Raw genomic sequence first — 22114 nt, forward strand, 5'->3', positions numbered from 1 at the left:
AAGACACAGTTAGATTTATTCATGGGCAAGTGAATGAAAGTTATTGGGGTGAAAGGGGAGGTAGGGGAGAGACAGGAATGTAGAGTTGAATATAAACAAGGCACAGTTAGATTTATTCATGGGCAAGGGAGTGAAAGGTTAGTGGGGGGGAAGTGGAGGAGGTGAAGAGAGAGGAAAGTGGAGTTGAATATATTAAAGGCACAGTTAGATCTATTCATGGGCAAGGAAGTGAAAAGTTATTGGCAGGGAAGGGGAGTTAGGGGAGAGACAGGAAAGTAGAGTGGAATATATTCAAGGCACAGTTAGATTTATTCATGGGCAAGGGAGTGAAAGGTTATTGGGGGGGAAGGCGAGGAGGGGAAGAGAGAGGAAAGTGGAGTTGTATATATTCAAGGCAGAGTTAGATTTATTCACGGGCAAGGGAGTGAAAGGTTATTGGGGGGAAGGGGAATTAGGGGAGAGAAAGGAAAGTGGAGTTGAATATATTTAAGGCACAGTTAGATTTATTCATGGGCAAGGGAGTGAAAGGTTATTGTGGGGGAAGGGGATGAGGGGTAGAGACAGGAAAGGAGAGTTGAATATATTCAAGACACAGTTAGATTCACTCATGGGCAAGGGAATGAAAGGTTATTGGGGAGGAAGGGGAGGTAGGGGAGAGACAGGAAAGTAGAGGTTAATATATTCAAGGCACAGTTAGATTTAGTCATTGGCAAGGGAGTAAAATGTTATTGGGGGGGAAGGGGAGGTAGGGGACAGACAGGAAAGTAGAGTTGAATATATTCAAGGCACAGTTAGATTTATTCATAGGCCAGGGAGCAAAAGGTCATTGGCAGGGAAGGGGAGGTAGGGGAGAGACAGGAAAGTAGAGTGGAATATATTCAAGGCACAGTTAGATTTATTCATGGGCAAGGGAATGAAAGGTTACTGGGGGGGACGGCGAGGAGGGGAAGAGAGAGGAAAGTGGAGTTGTATGTATTCAAGGCACAGTTAGATTTATTCACGGGCAAGGGAGTGAAAGGTTATTGGGGGGAAGGGGTATTAGGGGAGAGAAAGGAAAGTGGAGTTGAATATATTCAAGGCACAGTTAGATTTATTCATGGGCAAGGGAGTGAAAGGTTATTGGGGAGGAAGGGGCTGAGGGGTAGAGACAGGAAAGGAGAGTTGAATATATTCAAGACACAGTTAGATTTACTCATGGGCAAGGGAATGAAAGGTTATTGGGGAGGAAGGGGAGGTAGGGGAGAGACAGGAAAGTAGAGGTTAATATATTCAAGGCACAGTTAGATTTAATCATTGGCAAGGGAGTAAAATGTTATTGGGGGGGAAGGGGTGGTAGGTGACAGACAGGAAAGTAGAGTTGAATATATTCAAGGCACAGTTAGATTTATTCATAGGCCAGGGAGCAAATGGTCATTGGCAGGGAAGGGGAGGTAGGGGAGAGCAGGAAAGTAGAGTGGAATATATTCAAGGCACAGTTAGATTTATTCATGGGCAAGGGTGTGAAAGGTTAATGGGGGGACGGGGATCAGGGGCTGAGACAGGAAAGTAGAGTTGAATATATTCAAGGCACAGTTAGATTTATTCATGGGCAAGTGAGTGAAAGGTTATGGGGGGGGGGGAATGGAGGGGGTGAAGAGAGAGGAAAGTGGAGTTGAATATATTCAAGGCTCAGTTAGATCTACTCATTGGCAAGTGCATGAAAAGTTATTGGGGGGCAAGTGGAGTTAGGGGAGAGACAGGAAGTATTAGTTGAATATATTCAAGGCACAGATCGATTTTTCATGAGCAAGGGAGTGATAGGTTATTTGGGGGGGAAGGGCGGTAGGGGAGAGACAGGAATGTAGAGATGAATATATTCAAGGCACAGTTAGATTTATTCAAGGGCAAGGGAGTGAAAGGTTATTGGGGGGGAAGGGGACGAGGGGAAGAGACAGGGAACTGGAGTAGAATATATTCAAGGCACAGCTGGATTTATTCATAAGCAAGGGAGTGAAATGTTATTGGGGGGGAAGGGGAGGAAGGGAAGAGTCAGAGAAGTGGGGTTGAATATATTCAAGGCACAGTTAGATTTATTCATGGGCAAGGGAGTGAAAGGTTACTGGGGGGGAAGGGGAGGAGGGGAAAAGAGAGGAAAGTGGAGTTGAATATATTCAAGGCACAGTTAGATTTATTCATTGTCAAGGGAGTGAAATATTAGTGGGGGGAAGGGGAGGTAGGGGAGAGACAGGAAAGTAGAGTTGAATATATTCAAGTCAAAGTTAGATTTAATCAAGGGCAATGGAGTGAAAGTTTATTGGTGGGGAAGCGGAGGTGGGGACAGAGGAAAGTAGAGATGAATATATTCAAGGCACAGTTAGATTTATTCATGGACAAGGGAGTGAAAGGTTATTGGGGTGGAAGGGGACGAGGGGAAGAGACAGGGAAGTGGAGTTGAATATATTCAAGGCACAGCTGGATTTATTCATGAGCAAGGGAGTGAATTGTTAGTGGGGGGGAAGGGGAGGAAGGGAAGAGTCAGGGAAGTGGGGTTGAATATATTCAAGGCACAGTTAGATTTATTCATGGGCAAGGGATTGAAAGGTTATTGTGGGGGGGAAGTGGAGTTAGGGGAGAGACAGGAAAGTAGAGTTGAATATATTCAAGGCACAGTTAGATTTACTCATGGGCAAGGGAGTGAAAGGTTATTGGGAGGTAAGGAGAGGTAGGGGAGAAACAGGAAAGTAGAGTTGAATATATTCAAGGCACACTTAGATTTATTCATGGGCAAGGGACTGAAAGGGTATTGGGGGGGAAGGGGATGAAGGGCAGAGACAGGAAAGTAGAATTGAATATATTCAAGACACAGTTAGATTTATTCATGGGCAAGGGAGTGAAAGGTTATGGGGGGGAAGGGGATGTAGAAAAGAGACAGTAAAGTAGAGTTGAATATATTCAAGGCAGAGTTAGATTTACTCAGGGACAAGGGGGTGAAAGCCGTTTGGCAGGGAAGGGGAGTTAGGGGAGAGACAGGAAAGTAGAGTGGAATATATTCAAGGCACAGTAAGATTTATTCAAGGACAAGGGAGTGAAAGGTTATTGGGGGGAAGGGGATGTAGGGGAGAGACAGGAAATTGGAGTTGAATATATTCAAGTCACAGTTAGATTTAATCATGGGCAAGGGAGTGAAAGGTTATGGGGGGGAAGCGGAGGTAGGGGACAGAGGAAAGTAGTGTTGAATATATTCAAGGCACAGTTAGATTTATTCATGGGCAAGGGAGTGAAAGTTTACTGGGGGGGAAGGGGAGGTAGGGGAGAGACAGGAAAGTAGAGTGGAATATATTCAAGGCACAGTTAGATTTATTCATGGGCAAGGAAGTGAAAGGTTATTGGGGGGAAGGGGATGAGGGGCTGGGACAGGAAAGTAGAGTTGAATATATTCAAGGCACAGTTAGAGTTATTCATGGGCAAGGGAGTAAAAATTTATTGGATGGGGAAGGGGAGGTAGGGGAGAGACAGGAAAGTAGAGTCGAATATATTCAAGACACAGTTAGATTTATTCATGGGCAAGTGAATGAAAGTTATTGGGGTGAAAGGGGAGGTAGGGGAGAGACAGGAATGTAGAGTTGAATATAAACAAGGCACAGTTAGATTTATTCATGGGCAAGGGAGTGAAAGGTTAGTGGGGGGGAAGTGGAGGAGGTGAAGAGAGAGGAAAGTGGAGTTGAATATATTAAAGGCACAGTTAGATCTATTCATGGCAAGGAAGTGAAAAGTTATTGGCAGGGAAGGGGAGTTAGGGGAGAGACAGGAAAGTAGAGTGGAATATATTCAAGGCACAGTTAGATTTATTCATGGGCAAGGGAGTGAAAGGTTATTGGGGGGGAAGGCGAGGAGGGGAAGAGAGAGGAAAGTGGAGTTGTATATATTCAAGGCAGAGTTAGATTTATTCACGGGCAAGGGAGTGAAAGGTTATTGGGGGGAAGGGGAATTAGGGGAGAGAAAGGAAAGTGGAGTTGAATATATTAAGGCACAGTTAGATTTATTCATGGGCAAGGGAGTGAAAGGTTATTGTGGGGGAAGGGGATGAGGGGTAGAGACAGGAAAGGAGAGTTGAATATATTCAAGACACAGTTAGATTCACTCATGGGCAAGGGAATGAAAGGTTATTGGGGAGGAAGGGGAGGTAGGGGAGAGACAGGAAAGTAGAGGTTAATATATTCAAGGCACAGTTAGATTTAGTCATTGGCAAGGGAGTAAAATGTTATTGGGGGGGAAGGGGAGGTAGGGGACAGACAGGAAAGTAGAGTTGAATATATTCAAGGCACAGTTAGATTTATTCATAGGCCAGGGAGCAAAAGGTCATTGGCAGGGAAGGGGAGGTAGGGGAGAGACAGGAAAGTAGAGTGGAATATATTCAAGGCACAGTTAGATTTATTCATGGGCAAGGGAATGAAAGGTTACTGGGGGGGACGGCGAGGAGGGGAAGAGAGAGGAAAGTGGAGTTGTATGTATTCAAGGCACAGTTAGATTTATTCACGGGCAAGGGAGTGAAAGGTTATTGGGGGGAAGGGGTATTAGGGGAGAGAAAGGAAAGTGGAGTTGAATATATTCAAGGCACAGTTAGATTTATTCATGGGCAAGGGAGTGAAAGGTTATTGGGGAGGAAGGGGCTGAGGGGTAGAGACAGGAAAGGAGAGTTGAATATATTCAAGACACAGTTAGATTTACTCATGGGCAAGGGAATGAAAGGTTATTGGGGAGGAAGGGGAGGTAGGGGAGAGACAGGAAAGTAGAGGTTAATATATTCAAGGCACAGTTAGATTTAATCATTGGCAAGGGAGTAAAATGTTATTGGGGGGGAAGGGGTGGTAGGTGACAGACAGGAAAGTAGAGTTGAATATATTCAAGGCACAGTTAGATTTATTCATAGGCCAGGGAGCAAATAGTCATTGGCAGGGAAGGGGAGGTAGGGGAGAGCAGGAAAGTAGAGTGGAATATATTCAAGGCACAGTTAGATTTATTCATGGGCAAGGGTGTGAAAGTTTAATGGGGGGACGGGGATCAGGGGCTGAGACAGGAAAGTAGAGTTGAATATATTCAAGGCACAGTTAGATTTATTCATGGGCAAGTGAGTGAAAGGTTATGGGGGGGGGGGGAGTGGAGGGGGTGAAGAGAGAGGAAAGTGGAGTTGAATATATTCAAGGCTCAGTTAGATCTACTCATTGGCAAGTGCATGAAAAGTTATTGGGGGGCAAGTGGAGTTAGGGGAGAGACAGGAAGTATTAGTTGAATATATTCAAGGCACAGATCGATTTTTCATGAGCAAGGGAGTGATAGGTTATTTGGGGGGGAAGGGCGGTAGGGGAGAGACAGGAATGTAGAGATGAATATATTCAAGGCACAGTTAGATTTATTCAAGGGCAAGGGAGTGAAAGGTTATTGGGGGGGAAGGGGACGAGGGGAAGAGACAGGGAACTGGAGTAGAATATATTCAAGGCACAGCTGGATTTATTCATAAGCAAGGGAGTGAAATGTTATTGGGGGGGAAGGGGAGGAAGGGAAGAGTCAGAGAAGTGGGGTTGAATATATTCAAGGCACAGTTAGATTTATTCATGGGCAAGGGAGTGAAAGGTTATAGGGGGAAGTGGAGTTAGGGGAGAGACAGGAAAGTGGAGTTGAATATATTCAAGGCACAGTTAGATTTACTCATGGGCAAGGGAGTGAAAGGTTATTGTGGGGAAGGGGAGGAGGTGAAGAGAGAGGAAAGTGGAGTTGAATATATTCAAGGTACAGTTAGATTTATTCATGGGCAAGGGAGTGATATGTTATTGGGGAGGTAAGGGAGAGGTAGGGGAGAGATAGGAAAGTAGAGGTTAATATATTCAAGGACACAGATAGATTTATTCATTGGCAAGGGAGTGAAAGATATTGGGGGGAGAAGGGGAGGTAGGGGAGAGACAGTAAAGTAGACGGATATATTCAAGGCACAGCTTAGATTTATTCATGGGCAAGGGACTGAAAGAGTATTGGGGGGAAGGGGATGAGGGGGCAGAGACAGGAAAGTAGAGTTGAATATATTCAAGGACACAGTTAGATTTATTCATGGGCAAGGGAGTGAACGTTTATTGGTGTGGAAGGGGATGTAGGGGAGAGACAGGAAAGTGGAGTTGAATATTTTCAAGGCACAGTTAGATTTATTCATGGCCAAGGGAGTGAAAGGTTCTTCGGGGGGGGGGAATGGGAGGTAGGGGAGTGACAGGAAAGTAGAGTTGAATATATTCAAGGCAAAGTTAGATTTACTCATGGGCAAGGGCGTGAAATTTTATTGGCAGGCAAGGGGAGGTAGGGGAGAGACAGGAATGTGGAGTGGAATATATTCAAGGCACAGTTAGATTTATTCATGGGCAAGGGAGTGAAATGTTATTGGCAGGAAGGGGATGTAGGGGAGAGACAGGAAAGCAGAGCTTAATATATTCAAGGCACAGTTAGATTTATTCATGGGCAAGGAGTGAAAGGTTACTGGGGGGGGAAGGGGAGGAGGGGAAAAGAGAGGAAAGTGGAGTTCAATATATTCAAGGCACAGTTAGATTTATTCATTGTCAAGGGAGTGAAATATTAGTGGGGGGGATGGGGAGGTAGGGGAGAGACAGGAAAGTAGAGTTGAATATATTCAAGTCAAAGTTAGATTTAATCAAGGGCGATGGAGTGAAAGTTTATTGGTGGGGAAGCGGAGGTGGGGACAGAGGAAAGTAGAGATGAATATATTCAAGGCACAGTTAGATTTATTCATGGACAAGGGAGTGAAAGGTTATTGGGGTGGAAGGGGACGAGGGGAAGAGACAGGGAAGTGGAGTTGAATATATTCAAGGCACAGCTGGATTTATTCATGAGCAAGGGAGTGAATTGTTAGTGGGGGGGAAGGGGAGGAAGGGAAGAGTCAGGGAAGTCGGGTTGAATATATTCAAGGCACAGTTAGATTTATTCATGGGCAAGGGATTGAAAGGTTATTGTGGGGGGGAAGTGGAGTTAGGGGAGAGACAGGAAAGTAGAGTTGAATATATTCAAGGCACAGTTAGATTTACTCATGGGCAAGGGAGTGAAAGGTTATTGTGGGGGGGGAAGGGGAGGAGGTGAAGAGAGAGGAAAGTGGAGTTGAATATATTCAAGGCACATTTAGATTCATTCATGGGCAAGGGAGTGAAATGATTATCTGGGAGGTAAGGAGAGGTAGGGGAGAGACAGGAAAGTAGAGTTGATATATTCAAGACACAGTTAGATTTATTCATGGGCAAGGGAGTGAAAGGTTATTGGGGGGGAAGGGGAGGAGGTGAGAGACAGGAAGGTGGATCTGAATATATTCAAGGCACAGTTAGATTTATTCATGAGCAAGGGAGTGAAAGGTTATTGGGGGGAAGGGGAGGAGGGAAGAGACAGGAAAGTGGAGTTGAATATATTCAAGGCACAGTTAGATTTATTCATGGGCAAGGGAGTGAAAGGTTATTGGGGGGAAGGGAGGTAGGGGAGAGACAGGAAAGTAGAGTAGAATATATTCAAGGCACAGTTAGATTTATTCATGGGCAAGGGAGTGAAAGGTTATTGGGGGAAGGGGAGGTAGGGGAGAGACAGGAAAGTAGAGTTGAATATATTCAAGGCACAGTTAGATTTATTCATGGGCAAGGGAGTGAAAGATTATTGGGGGGAAGGTGATGAGGGGCAGAGACAGGAAAGTAGAGTTGAATATATTCAAGACACAGTTAGATTTATTCATGGGCAAGGGAGTGAACGTTTATTGGTGTGGAAGGGGATGTAGGGGAGAGACAGGAAAGTGGAGTTGAATATTTTCAAGGCACAGTTAGATTTATTCATGGCCAAGGGAGTGAAAGGTTCTTCGGGGGGGGGGAATGGGAGGTAGGGGAGTGACAGGAAAGTAGAGTTGAATATATTCAAGGCAAAGTTAGATTTACTCATGGGCAAGGGCGTGAAATTTTATTGGCAGGCAAGGGGAGGTAGGGGAGAGACAGGAATGTGGAGTGGAATATATTCAAGGCACAGTTAGATTTATTCATGGGCAAGGGAGTGAAATGTTATTGGCAGGAAGGGGATGTAGGGGAGAGACAGGAAAGCAGAGCTTAATATATTCAAGGCACAGTTAGATTTATTCATGGGCAAGGGAGTGAAAGGTTACTGGGGGGGAAGGGGAGGAGGGGAAAAGAGAGGAAAGTGGAGTTCAATATATTCAAGGCACAGTTAGATTTATTCATTGTCAAGGGAGTGAAATATTAGTGGGGGGGATGGGGAGGTAGGGGAGAGACAGGAAAGTAGAGTTGAATATATTCAAGTCAAAGTTAGATTTAATCAAGGGCGATGGAGTGAAAGTTTATTGGTGGGGAAGCGGAGGTGGGGACAGAGGAAAGTAGAGATGAATATATTCAAGGCACAGTTAGATTTATTCATGGACAAGGGAGTGAAAGGTTATTGGGGTGGAAGGGGACGAGGGGAAGAGACAGGGAAGTGGAGTTGAATATATTCAAGGCACAGCTGGATTTATTCATGAGCAAGGGAGTGAATTGTTAGTGGGGGGGAAGGGGAGGAAGGGAAGAGTCAGGGAAGTCGGGTTGAATATATTCAAGGCACAGTTAGATTTATTCATGGGCAAGGGATTGAAAGGTTATTGTGGGGGGAAGTGGAGTTAGGGGAGAGACAGGAAAGTAGAGTTGAATATATTCAAGGCACAGTTAGATTTACTCATGGGCAAGGGAGTGAAAGGTTATTGTGGGGGGGGAAGGGGAGGAGGTGAAGAGAGAGGAAAGTGGAGTTGAATATATTCAAGGCACATTTAGATTCATTCATGGGCAAGGGAGTGAAATGTTATTGGGAGGTAAGGAGAGGTAGGGGAGAAACAGGAAAGTAGAGTTGAATATATTCAAGACACAGTTAGATTTATTCATGGGCAAGGGAGTGAAAGGTTATGGGGGGGAAGGGAGGTAGGTGAGAGACAGGAAGGTGGATCTGAATATATTCAAGGCACAGTTAGATTTATTCATGAGCAAGGCAGTGAAAGGTTATTGGGGGGAAGGGGAGGAAGGTAAGTGTCAGGGATGTGGGGTTGAATATATTCAAGGCACAGTTAGATTTATTCATGGGCAAGGGAGTGAAAGGTTATTGGGGGGGGGGAATGGGAGGTAGGGGGGAGACAGGAAAGTAGAGTTGAATATATTCAAGGCAGAGTTAGATTTACTCAGGGACAAGGGGGTGAAAGCCGTTTGGCAGGGAAGGGGAGTTAGGGGAGAGACAGGAAAGTAGAGTGGAATATATTCAAGTCACAGTAAGATTTATTCAAGGACAAGGGAGTGAAAGGTTATTGGGGGGAAGGGGATGTAGGGGAGAGACAGGAAAGTAGAGTTGAATATATTCAAGTCACAGTTAGATTTAATCATGGGCAAGGGAGTGAAAGGTTATGGGGGGGAAGCGGAGGTAGGGGACAGAGGAAAGTAGTGTTGAATATATTCAAGGCACAGTTAGATTTATTCATGGGCAAGGGAGTGAAAGTTTACTGGGGGGGAAGGGGAGGTAGGGGAGAGACAGGAAAGTAGAGTGGAATATATTCAAGGCACAGTTAGATTTATTCATGGGCAAGGAAGTGAAAGGTTATTGGGGGGAAGGGGATGAGGGGCTGGGACAGGAAAGTAGAGTTGAATATATTCAAGGCACAGTTAGAGTTATTCATGGGCAAGGGAGTAAAAATTTATTGGATGGGGAAGGGGAGGTAGGGGAGAGACAGGAAAGTAGAGTCGAATATATTCAAGACACAGTTAGATTTATTCATGGGCAAGTGAATGAAAGTTATTGGGGTGAAAGGGGAGGTAGGGGAGAGACAGGAATGTAGAGTTGAATATAAACAAGGCACAGTTAGATTTATTCATGGGTAAGGGAGTGAAAGGTTATTGAGTGGGAAGAGGAGGTAGGGGAGAGACAGGAAGGTTCAGTTGAATATATTCAACGCACAGTTCGATTTTTCATGAGCAAGGGAGTAAAAGGTTATTGGTGGGGGGGGTGGAGGGCAGTAGGGGAGAGACTGGAAAGTAGAGATGAATATATTCAATGCACATTTATATTTATTCATGGACAAGGGAGTGAAAGGTTATTTGGGGGGGGGGGGGCAGGGGACGAGGGGAAGAGACAGGGAAGTGGAGTTGAATATATTCAAAACACAGTTAGATTTATTCATGGGCAAGGGAGTGAAAGGTTATTGTGGGGGGGAAGTGGAGTTAGGGGAGAGACAGGAAAGTAGAGTTGAATATATTCAAGGCACAGTTAGATTTACTCATGGGCAAAGGAGTGAAAGGTTAATGGGGGGAAGGGGAGGAGGTGAAGAGAGAGGAAAGTGGAGTTGAATATATTCAAGGCACAGTTAGATTTATTCATGGGCAAGGGAGTGAAATGTTATTGGGAGGTAAGGAGAGGTAGGGGAGAGACAGGAAAGTAGAGTTGAATATATTCAAGGCACAGTTAGATTTATTCATGAGCATTGCATTGAAAGGTTATTGGGGGGAAGGGGAGGAACGAAAGAGTCAGGGAAGTGGGGTTGAATATTTTCAAGGCACAGTTAGATTTATTCATGGGCAAGGGAGTGAAAGGTTACTGGGGGGGTAATGGGAGGTAGGGGAGAGACAGGAAAGTAGAGTTGAATATAATAAAGGCACAGTTAGATCTATTCATGGGCAAGGGACTGAAAATTTATTGGGGGCAAGGGGAGGTAGGGGAGAGACAGGAAAGTAGAGTTGAATATATTCAAGACACAGTTAGATTTATTCATGGGCAAGGGAGTGACAGGTTATTGGGTGGGGAAGGGGTGGTAGGGGAGAGACAGGAAAGTAGAGTCGAATATATTCAAGGCACAGTTAGATTTATTCATGGACAGGGGAGTGAAAGGTTATTGGGGGGGAAGGGGACGAGGGGAAGAGACAGGGAAGTGGGGTTGAATATATTCAAGGCACAGTTAGGTTTATTCATGGGCAAGGGATTGAAAGGTTATTGGGGGGGAAGGGGAGGAGGTGAAGAGAGAGGAAAGTGGAATTGAATATTTTCAAGGCACAGTTAGATTTAATCATGGGCAAGGGAGTGAAATGTTTTAGGGAGGTAAGGAGAGGTAGGGGAGAGACAGAAAAGTAGAGTTGAATATATTCAAGACACAGTTAGATTTATTCATGTGCAAGGGAGTGAAAGGTTATGGGGGGGGAAGGGGAGGTAGGTGAGAGACAGGAAGGTGGAGTTGAATATATTCAAGGCACAGTTAGATTTATTCATGAGCATGGCAGTGAAAGGTTATTGGGGGGGAAGGGGAGGAAGGGAAGAGTCAGGGAAGTGGGGTTGAATATATTCAAGGCACAGTTAGATTTATTCATGGGAAAGGGTGTGAAAGGTATTGGGGGCAAGGGGACGTAGGGGAGAGACAGGAAAGTAGAGCTGAATATATTCAAGGCACAGTTAGATTTATTCATGGGCAAGGGAGTGAAAGGTTATTGGGGGGGAAGGGGACGAGGGGAAGAGACAGGGAAGTGGAGTTGAATATAGTCAAGGCACAGCTGGATTTATTCATAAGCAAGGGAGTGAAATGTTATTGGGGGGGAAGGGGAGGAAGGGAAGAGTCAGAGAAGTGGGGTTGAATATATTCAAGGCACAGTTAGATTTATTCATGAGCAAGGGAATGAAAGGTTATAGGGGGGGAAGTGGAGTTAGGGGAGAGACAGGAAAGTAGAGTTGAATATATTCAAGGCACATTTAGATTTATTCATGAGCATGGCATTGAAAGGTTATTTGGGGGGAAGGGGAGGAAGGGAAGAATCAGGGAAGTGGGGTTGAATTTATTCAAGGAACAGTTAGATTTATTCATGGGCAAGGAAGTGAAAGGTTATTGCGGGGGGGAATGGGAGGTAGGGGAGAGACAGGAAAGTAGAGTTGAATATATTCAAGGCACAGTTAAATTTATTCATGGGCAAGGGAGTGAAAGGTTATTGGGGGGAAGGGGATGTAGGGGAGAGACAGTAAAGTAGAGCGGAATATATTCAAGGCACAGTTAGATTTATTCATGGGCAAGGGAGTGAAAGGTTAGTGGGGGGGAAGTGGAGGAGGTGAAGAGAGAGGAAAGTGGAGTTGAATATATTAAAGGCACAGTTAGATCTATTCATGGGCAAGCAAGTGAAAAGTTATTGGCAGGGAAGGGGAGTTAGGGGAGAGACAGTAAAGTAGAGTGGAATATATTCAAGGCACAGTTAGATTTATTCATGGGCAAGGGAATGAAAGGTTACTGGGGGGGACGGCGAGGGGGGAAGAGAGAGGAAAGTGGAGTTGTATGTATTCAAGGCACAGTTAGATTTATTCACGGGCAAGGGAGTGAAAGGTTATTGGGGGGAAGGGGAATTAGGGGAGAGAAAGGAAAGTGGAGTTGAATATATTCAAGGCACAGTTAGATTTATTCATGGACAAGGGAGTGAAAGGTTATTGGGGGGGAAGGGGATGAGGGGTAGAGACAGGAAAGGAGAGTTGAATATATTCAAGACACAGTTAGATTTACTCATGGGCAAGGGAATGAAAGGTTATTGGGGAGGAAGGGGAGGTAGGGGAGAGACAGGAAAGTAGAGGTTAATATATTCAAGGCACAGTTAGATTTAGTCATTGGCAAGGGAGTAAAATGTTATTGGGGGGGAAGGGGAGGTAGGGGACAGACAGGAAAGTAGAGTGGAATATATTCAAGGCACAGTTAGATTTATTCATGGGCAAGGGTGTGAAAGGTTAATGGGGGGAAGGGGATCAGGGGCTGAGACAGGAAAGTAGAGTTGAATATATTCAAGGCACAGTTAGATTTATTCATGGGCATGTGATTGAAAGGTTATGGGGGGGGAGGGGAGGGGGTGAAGAGAGAGGAAAGTGGAGTTGAATATATTCAAGGCTCAGTTAGATCTACTCATTGGCAAGTGCATGAAAAGTTATTGGGGGGCAAGTGGAGTTAGGGGAGAGACAGGAAGTATTAGTTGAATATATTCAAGGCACAGTTCGATTTATTCATGGGCAAGGGAGTGAAAGGTTATTGGGGGGGAAGGGGACGAGGGGAAGAGACAGGGAACTGGAGTAGAATATATTCAAGGCAAAGCTGGATTTATTCATAAGCAAGGGAGTGAAAGGTTATTGGGGGGGAAGGGGAGGAAGGGAAGAGTCAGAGAAGTGGGGTTGAATATATTCAAGGCACAGTTAGATTTATTCATGGGCAAGGGAGTGAAAGGTTATAGGGGGGGAAGTGGAGATAGGGGAGAGACAGGAAAGTGGAGTTGAATATATTCAAGGCACATTTAAATTTACTCATGGGGAAGGGAGTGAAAGTTTATGGGGGTGAAGGGGAGGAGGTGAAGAGAGAGGAAAGTGGAGTGGAATATATTCAAGGTACAGTTAGATTTATTCATGGGCAAGTGAGTGAAATGTTATTGGGAGGTAAGGAGAGGTAGGGGAGAGATAGGAAAGTAGAGTTGAATATATTCAAGACACAGATAGCTTTATTCATGGGCAAGGGAGTGAAAGATTATTGTGGGGAAGGGGAGGTAGGGGAGAGACAGTAAATTAGACTGGAATATATTCAAGGTACACTTAGATTTATTCATGGGCAAGGGACTGAAAGGTTATTGGGTGAAAGGGGATGAGGGGCAGAGACAGGAAAGTAGAGTTGAATATATTCAAGACACAGTTAGATTTATTCATGGGCAAGGGAGTGAACGTTTATTGGTGTGGAAGGGGATGTAGGGGAGAGACAGGAAAGTGGAGTTGAATATATTCAAGGCACAGTTAGATTTATTCATAGGCAAGGGAGTGAAAGGTTATTGGGGGGGGAGGGGAGGTAGGGAAGAGTCAGGGAAGTGGTGTTGAATATTTTCAAGGCACAGTTAGATTTATTAATGGCCAAGGGAGTGAAAGGTCATTCGGGGGGGGGGTGGGAATGGGAGGTAGGGGAGTGACAGGAAAGTAGAGTTGAATATATTCAAGGCACAGTTAGATTTACTCATGGGCAAGGGCGTGAAATTTTATTGGCAGGCAAGGGGAGGTAGGGGAGAGACAGGAATGTGGAGTGGAATATATTCAAGGCACAGTTAGATTTATTCATGGGCAAGGGAGTGAAATGTTATTGGCGGGAAGGGGATGTAGGGGAGAGACAGGAAAGCAGAGCTTAATATATTCAAGGCACAGTTAGATTTATTCATGGGCAAGGGAGTGAAAGGTTACTGGGGGGGAAGGGGAGGAGGGGAAAAGAGAGGAAAGTGGAGTTGAATATATTCTAGGCACAGTTAGATTTATTCATTGTCAAGGGAGTGAAATATTAGTGGGGGGGAAGGGGAGGTAGGGGAGAGACAGGAAAGTAGAGTTGAATATATTCAAGTCAAAGTTAGATTTAATCATGGGCAATGGAGTGAAAGTTTATTGGTGGGGAAGCGGAGGTGGGGACAGAGGAAAGTAGAGATGAATATATTCAAGGCACAGTTAGATTTATTCATGGACAAGGGAGTGAAAGGTTATTGGGGTGGAAGGGGACGAGGGGAAGAGACAGGGAAGTGGAGTTGAATATATTCAAGGCATAGCCGAATTTATTCATGAGCAAGGGAGTGAATTGTTAGTTGGGGGGAAGGGGAGGAAGGGAAGAGTCAGGGAAGTGGGGTTGAATATATTCAAGGCACAGTTAGATTTATTCATGGGCAAGGGATTGAAAGGTTATTGTGGGGGGGAAGTGGAGTTAGGGGAGAGACAGGAAAGTAGAGTTGAATTTATTCAAGGCACAGTTAGATTTACTCATGGGTAAGGGAGTGAAAGTTTATTGTGGGGGGGGAAGGGGAGGAGGTGATGAGAGAGGAAAGTGGAGTTGAATATATTCAAGGCACATTTAGATTCATTCATGGGCAAGGGAGTGAAATGTTATTGGGAGCTAAGGAGAGGTAGGGGAGAAACAGGAAAGTAGAGTTGAATATATTCAAGGCACACTTAGATTTATTCATGGGCAAGGGACTGAAAGGGTATTGGGAGGGAAGGGGATGAAGGGCAGAGACAGGAAAGTAGAATTGAATATATTCAAGACACAGTTAGATTTATTCATGGGCAAGGGAGTGAAAGGTTATGGGGGGGAAGGGGATGAGGGGCTGGGACAGGAAAGTAGAGTTGAATATATTCAAGGCACAGTTAGAGTTATTCATGGGCAAGGGAGTAAAAATTTATTGGATGGGGAAGGGGAGGTAGGGGAGAGACAGGAAAGTAGAGTCGAATATATTCAAGACACAGTTAGATTTATTCATGGGCAAGTGAATGAAAGTTATTGGGGTGAAAGGGGAGGTAGGGGAGAGACAGGAATGTAGAGTTGAATATAAACAAGGCACAGTTAGATTTATTCATGGGCAAGGGAGTGAAAGGTTAGTGGGGGGGAAGTGGAGGAGGTGAAGAGAGAGGAAAGTGGAGTTGAATATATTAAAGGCACAGTTAGATCTATTCATGGGCAAGGAAGTGAAAAGTTATTGGCAGGGAAGGGGAGTTAGGGGAGAGACAGGAAAGTAGAGTGGAATATATTCAAGGCACAGTTAGATTTATTCATGGGCAAGGGAGTGAAAGGTTATTGGGGGGGAAGGCGAGGAGGGGAAGAGAGAGGAAAGTGGAGTTGTATATATTCAAGGCAGAGTTAGATTTATTCACGGGCAAGGGAGTGAAAGGTTATTGGGGGAAGGGGAATTAGGGGAGAGAAAGGAAAGTGGAGTTGAATATATTTAAGGCACAGTTAGATTTATTCATGGGCAAGGGAGTGAAAGGTTATTGTGGGGGAAGGGGATGAGGGGTAGAGACAGGAAAGGAGAGTTGAATATATTCAAGACACAGTTAGATTCACTCATGGGCAATGGAATGAAAGGTTATTGGGGAGGAAGGGGAGGTAGGGGAGAGACAGGAAAGTAGAGGTTAATATATTCAAGGCACAGTTAGATTTAGTCATTGGCAAGGGAGTAAAATGTTATTGGGGGGGAAGGGGAGGTAGGGGACAGACAGGAAAGTAGAGTTGAATATATTCAAGGCACAGTTAGATTTATTCATAGGCCAGGGAGCAAAAGGTCATTGGCAGGGAAGGGGAGGTAGGGGAGAGACAGGAAAGTAGAGTGGAATATATTCAAGGCACAGTTAGATTTATTCATGGGCAAGGGAATGAAAGGTTACTGGGGGGGACGGCGAGGAGGGGAAGAGAGAGGAAAGTGGAGTTGTATGTATTCAAGGCACAGTTAGATTTATTCACGGGCAAGGGAGTGAAAGGTTATTGGGGGGAAGGGGTATTAGGGGAGAGAAAGGAAAGTGGAGTTGAATATATTCAAGGCACAGTTAGATTTATTCATGGGCAAGGGAGTGAAATGTTATTGGGGAGGAAGGGGATGAGGGGTAGAGACAGGAAAGGAGAGTTGAATATATTCAAGACACAGTTAGATTTACTCATGGGCAAGGGAATGAAAGGTTATTGGGGAGGAAGGGGAGGTAGGGGAGAGACAGGAAAGTAGAGGTTAATATATTCAAGGCACAGTTAGATTTAATCATTGGCAAGGGAGTAAAATGTTATTGGGGGGGAAGGGGTGGTAGGTGACAGACAGGAAAGTAGAGTTGAATATATTCAAGGCACAGTTAGATTTATTCATAGGCCAGGGAGCAAATGGTCATTGGCAGGGAAGGGGAGGTAGGGGAGAGCAGGAAAGTAGAGTGGAATATATTCAAGGCACAGTTAGATTTATTCATGGGCAAGGGTGTGAAAGGTTAATGGGGGGACGGGGATCAGGGCTGAGACAGGAAAGTAGAGTTGAATATATTCAAGGCACAGTTAGATTTATTCATGGGCAAGTGAGTGAAAGGTTATGGGGGGGGGGGGGAGTGGAGGGGGTGAAGAGAGAGGAAAGTGGAGTTGAATATATTCAAGGCTCAGTTAGATCTACTCATTGGCAAGTGCATGAAAAGTTATTCGGGGGCAAGTGGAGTTAGGGGAGAGACAGGAAGTATTAGTTGAATATATTCAAGGCACAGTTCGATTTTTCATGAGCAAGGGAGTGAAAGGTTATTTGGGGGGGAAGGGCGGTAGGGGAGAGACAGGAATGTAGAGATGAATATATTCAAGGCACAGTTAGATTTATTCAAGGGCAAGGGAGTGAAAGGTTATTGGGGGGGAAGGGGACGAGGGGAAGAGACAGGGAACTGGAGTAGAATATATTCAAGGCACAGCTGGATTTATTCATAAGCAAGGGAGTGAAATGTTATTGGGGGGGAAGGGGAGGAAGGGAAGAGTCAGAGAAGTGGGGTTGAATATATTCAAGGCACAGTTAGATTTATTCATGGGCAAGGGAGTGAAAGGTTATAGGGGGAAGTGGAGTTAGGGGAGAGACAGGAAAGTGGAGTTGAATATATTCAAGGCACATTTAGATTTACTCATGTGGAAGGGAGTGAAAGTTTATGGTGGTGAAGGGGAGGAGGTGAAGAGAGAGGAAAGTGGAGTTGAATATATTCAAGGTACAGTTAGATTTATTCATGGGCAAGGGAGTGAAATGTTATTGGGAGGTAAGGAGAGGTAGGGGAGAGATAGGAAAGTAGAGTTGAATATATTCAAGACACAGATAGATTTATTCATGGGCAAGGGAGTGAAAGATTATTGTGGAGAAGGGGAGGTAGGGGAGAGACAGTAAATTAGACTGGAATATATTCAAGGCACACTTAGATTTATTCATGGGCAAGGGACTGAAAGGTTATTGGGGGGAAGGATATGAGGGGCAGAGACAGGAAAGTAGAGTTGAATATATTCAAGACACAGTTAGATTTATTCATGGGCAAGGGAGTGAACGTTTATTGGTGTGGAAGGGGATGTAGGGGAGAGACAGGAAAGTGGAGTTGAATATATTCAAGGCACAGTTAGATTTATTCATAGGCAAGGGAGTGAAAGGTTATTGGGAGGGGAGGGGAGGTAGGGAAGAGTCAGGGAAGTGGTGTTGAATATTTTCAAGGCACAGTTAGATTTATTCATGGCCAAGGGAGTGAAAGGTTCTTCGGGGGGGGAATGGGAGGTAGGGGAGTGACAGGAAAGTAGAGTTGAATATATTCAAGGCAAAGTTAGATTTACTCATGGGCAAGGGTGTGAAATTTTATTGGCAGGCAAGGGGAGGTAGGGGAGAGACAGGAATGTGGAGTGGAATATATTCAAGGCACAGTTAGATTTATTCATGGGCAAGGGAGTGAAAGGTTACTGGGGGGGAAGGGGAGGAGGGGAAAAGAGAGGAAAGTGGAGTTGAATATATTCAAGGCACAGTTAGATTTATTCATTGTAAAGGGAGTGAAATATTAGTGGGGGGGATGGGGAGGTAGGGGAGAGACAGGAAAGTAGAGTTGAATATATTCAAGTCAAATTTAGATTTAATCAAGGGCAATGGAGTGAAAGTTTATTGGTGGGGAAGCGGAGGTGGGGACAGAGGAAAGTAGAGATGAATATATTCAAGGCACAGTTAGATTTATTCATGGACAAGGGAATGAAAGGTTATTGGGGTGGAAGGGGACGAGGGGAAGAGACAGGGAAGTGGAGTTGAATATATTCAAGGCACAGCTGGATTTATTCATGAGCAAGGGAGTGAATTGTTAGTGGGGGGGAAGGGGAGGAAGGGAAGAGTCAGGGAAGTGGGGTTGAATATATTCAAGGCACAGTTAGATTTATTCATGGGCAAGGGATTGAAAGGTTATTGTGGGGGAGAAGTGGAGTTAGGGGAGAGACAGGAAAGTAGAGTTGAATATATTCAAGGCACAGTTAGATTTACTCATGGGCAAGGGAGTGAAAGGTTATTGTGGGGGGGAAGGGGAGGAGGTGAAGAGAGAGGAAAGTGGAGTTGAATATATTCAAGGCACATTTAGATTCATTCATGGGCAAGGGAGTGAAATGTTATTGGGAGGTAAGGAGAGGTAGGGGAGAAACAGGAAAGTAGAGTTGAATATATTCAAGGCACACTTAGATTTATTCATGGGCAAGGGACTGAAAGGGTATTGGGGGGGAAGAAGATGAAGGGCAGAGACAGGAAAGTAGAATTGAATATATTCAAGACACAGTTAGATTTATTCATGGGCAAGGGAGTGAAAGGTTATGGGGGGGAAGGGAGGTAGGTGAGAGACAGGAAGGTGGATCTGAATATATTCAAGGCACAGTTAGATTTATTCATGAGCAAGGCAGTGAAAGGTTATTGGGGGGAAGGGGAGGAAGGTAAGTGTCAGGGATGTGGGGTTGAATATATTCAAGGCACAGTTAGATTTATTCATGGGCAAGGGAGTGAAAGGTTATTGGGGGGGGGGAATGGGAGGTAGGGGGGAGACAGGAAAGTAGAGTTGAATATATTCAAGGCAGAGTTAGATTTACTCAGGGACAAGGGGGTGAAAGCCGTTTGGCAGGGAAGGGGAGTTAGGGGAGAGACAGGAAAGTAGAGTGGAATATATTCAAGTCACAGTAAGATTTATTCAAGGACAAGGGAGTGAAAGGTTATTGGGGGGAAGGGGATGTAGGGGAGAGACAGGAAAGTGGAGTTGAATATATTCAAGGCACAGTTAGATTTATTCATTGGCAGGGGAGTGAAAGGTTATTGGGGGGGAAGGGGAGGTAGTGGAGACACAGGAAAGAAGAGTTGAATATATTCAAGTCGCAGTTAGATTTAATCATGGGCAAGGGAGTGAAATGTTATGGGGGGGAAGCCGAGGTAGGGGACAGAGGAAAGTAGTGTTGAATATATTCAAGGCACAGTTATATTTATTCATGGGCAAGGGAGTGAAAGTTTACTGGGGGGGAAGGGGAGGTAGGGGAGAGACAAGAAAGTAGAGTGGAATATATTCAAGGCACAGTTAGATTTATTCATGGGCAAGGAAGTGAAAGGTTATTGGGGGGAAGGGGAGGTAGGGGAGAGACAGGAAAGTAGAGTTGAAAATATTCAAGACACAGTTAGATTTATTCATGGGCAAGGGAATGAAAGTTATTGGGGAGAAAGGGGAGGTAGGGGAGAGACAGGAATGTAGAGTTGAATATAAACAAGGCACAGTTAGATTTATTCATGGGTAAGGGAGTGAAAGGTTATTGGGTGGGAAGAGGAGGTAGGGGAGAGACAGGAAGGTTTAGTTGAATATATTCAAGGCACAGTTCGAATTTTCATGAGCAAGGGAGTAAAAGGTTATTGGGGGGGGGGGGGGAGGGCAGTAGGGGAGAGACAGGAAATTAGAGATGAATATATTCAATGCACATTTATATTTATTCATGGACAAGGGAGTGAAAGGTTATTGGGGGGGGCAGGGGACGAGGGGAAGAGACTGGGAAGTGGAGTTGAATATATTCAAGCCACAGTTAGATTTATTCATGGGCAAGGGAGTGAAAGGTTATAGTGGGGGGGAAGTGGAGTTAGGGGAGAGACAGGAAAGTAGAGTTGAATATATTCAAGGGACAGTTAGATTTACTCATGGGCAAAGGAGTGAAAGGTTAATGGGGGGGAAGGGGAGGAGGTGAAGAGAGAGGAAAGTGGAGTTGAATATATTCAAGGCACAGTTAGATTTATTCATGGGCAAGGGAGTGAAATGTTATTGGGAGGTAAGGAGAGGCAGGGGAGAGACAGGAAAGTAGAGTTGAATATATTCAAGGCACACTTAGATTTATTCATGGGCAAGGGACGGAAAGGTTATTGGGGGGAAGGGGATGAAGGGCAGAGACAGGAAACTAGAGTTGAATATATTCAAGACACAGTTAGATTTATTCATGGGCAAGGGAGTGAAAGTTTATTGGTGGGGAAGGGGATGTAGGGGAGAGACAGGAAAGTAGAGTTGAATATATTCAAGGCACAGTTAGATTTATTCATGAGCATTGCATTGAAAGGTTATTGGGGGGGAAGGGGAGGAAGGAAAGAGTCAGGGAAGTGGGGTTGAATATATTCAAGGCACAGTTAGATCTATTCATGGGCAAGGGAGTGAAAATTTATTGGGGGGCAGGGGGAGGTAGGGGAGAGACAGGAAAGTAGAGTTGAATATATTCAAGACACAGTTAGATTTATTCATGGGCAAGGGAGTGAAAGGTTATTGTGGGGGGGGAAGTGGAGTTAGGGGAGAGACAGGAAAGTAGAGTTGAATATATTCAAGGCACAGTTAGATTTACTCATGGGCAAAGGAGTGAAAGGTTAATGGGGGGGAAGGGGAGGAGGTGAAGAGAGAGGAAAGTGGAGTTGAATATATTCAAGGCACAGTTAGATTTATTCATGGGCAAGGGAGTGAAATGTTATTGGGAGGTAAGGAGAGGCAGGGGAGAGACAGGAAAGTAGAGTTGAATATATTCAAGGCACACTTAGATTTATTCATGGGCAAGGGACGGAAAGGTTATTGGGGGGAAGGGGATGAAGGGCAGAGACAGGAAACTAGAGTTGAATATATTCAAGACACAGTTAGATTTATTCATGGGCAAGGGAGTGAAAGTTTATTGGTGGGGAAGGGGATGTAGGGGAGAGATAGGAAAGTAGAGTTGAATATATTCAAGGCACAGTTAGATTTATTCATGAGCATTGCATGGAAAGGTTATTGGGGTGGAAGGGGAGGAAGGAAAGAGTCAGGGAAGTGGAGTTGAATATATTCAAGGCACAGTTAGATTTATTCATGAGCATTGCATTGAAAGGTTATTGGGGGGGAAGGGGAGGAAGGAAAGAGTCAGGGAAGTGGGGTTGAATATATTCAAGGCACAGTTAGATCTATTCATGGGCAAGGGAGTGAAAATTTATTGGGGGGCAGGGGGAGGTAGAGGAGAGACAGGAAAGTAGAGTTGAATATATTCAAGACACAGTTAGATTTATTCATGGTCGAGGGAGTGAAAGGTTATTGGGTGGGGTGGGGGGGTAGGGGAGAGACAGGAAAGTAGAGTCAAATATATTCAAGATATATTTAGATTTATTCATGGGCAAGGGAATGAAAGTTATCAGAGAGATAGGGAAGGTAGGGGAGAGAGAGGAAGGTTTAGTTGAATATATTCAAGGCACAGTTCGATTTTTCATGAGCAAGGGAGTGAAAGGTTATTGGGGGGGTGGAAGGGCGGTAGGGGAGAGAC

The sequence above is a fragment of the Carcharodon carcharias genome (genome assembly GCF_017639515.1).
Source record: "Carcharodon carcharias isolate sCarCar2 chromosome 39 unlocalized genomic scaffold, sCarCar2.pri SUPER_39_unloc_1, whole genome shotgun sequence".
NCBI lineage: Eukaryota > Metazoa > Chordata > Chondrichthyes > Lamniformes > Lamnidae > Carcharodon > Carcharodon carcharias.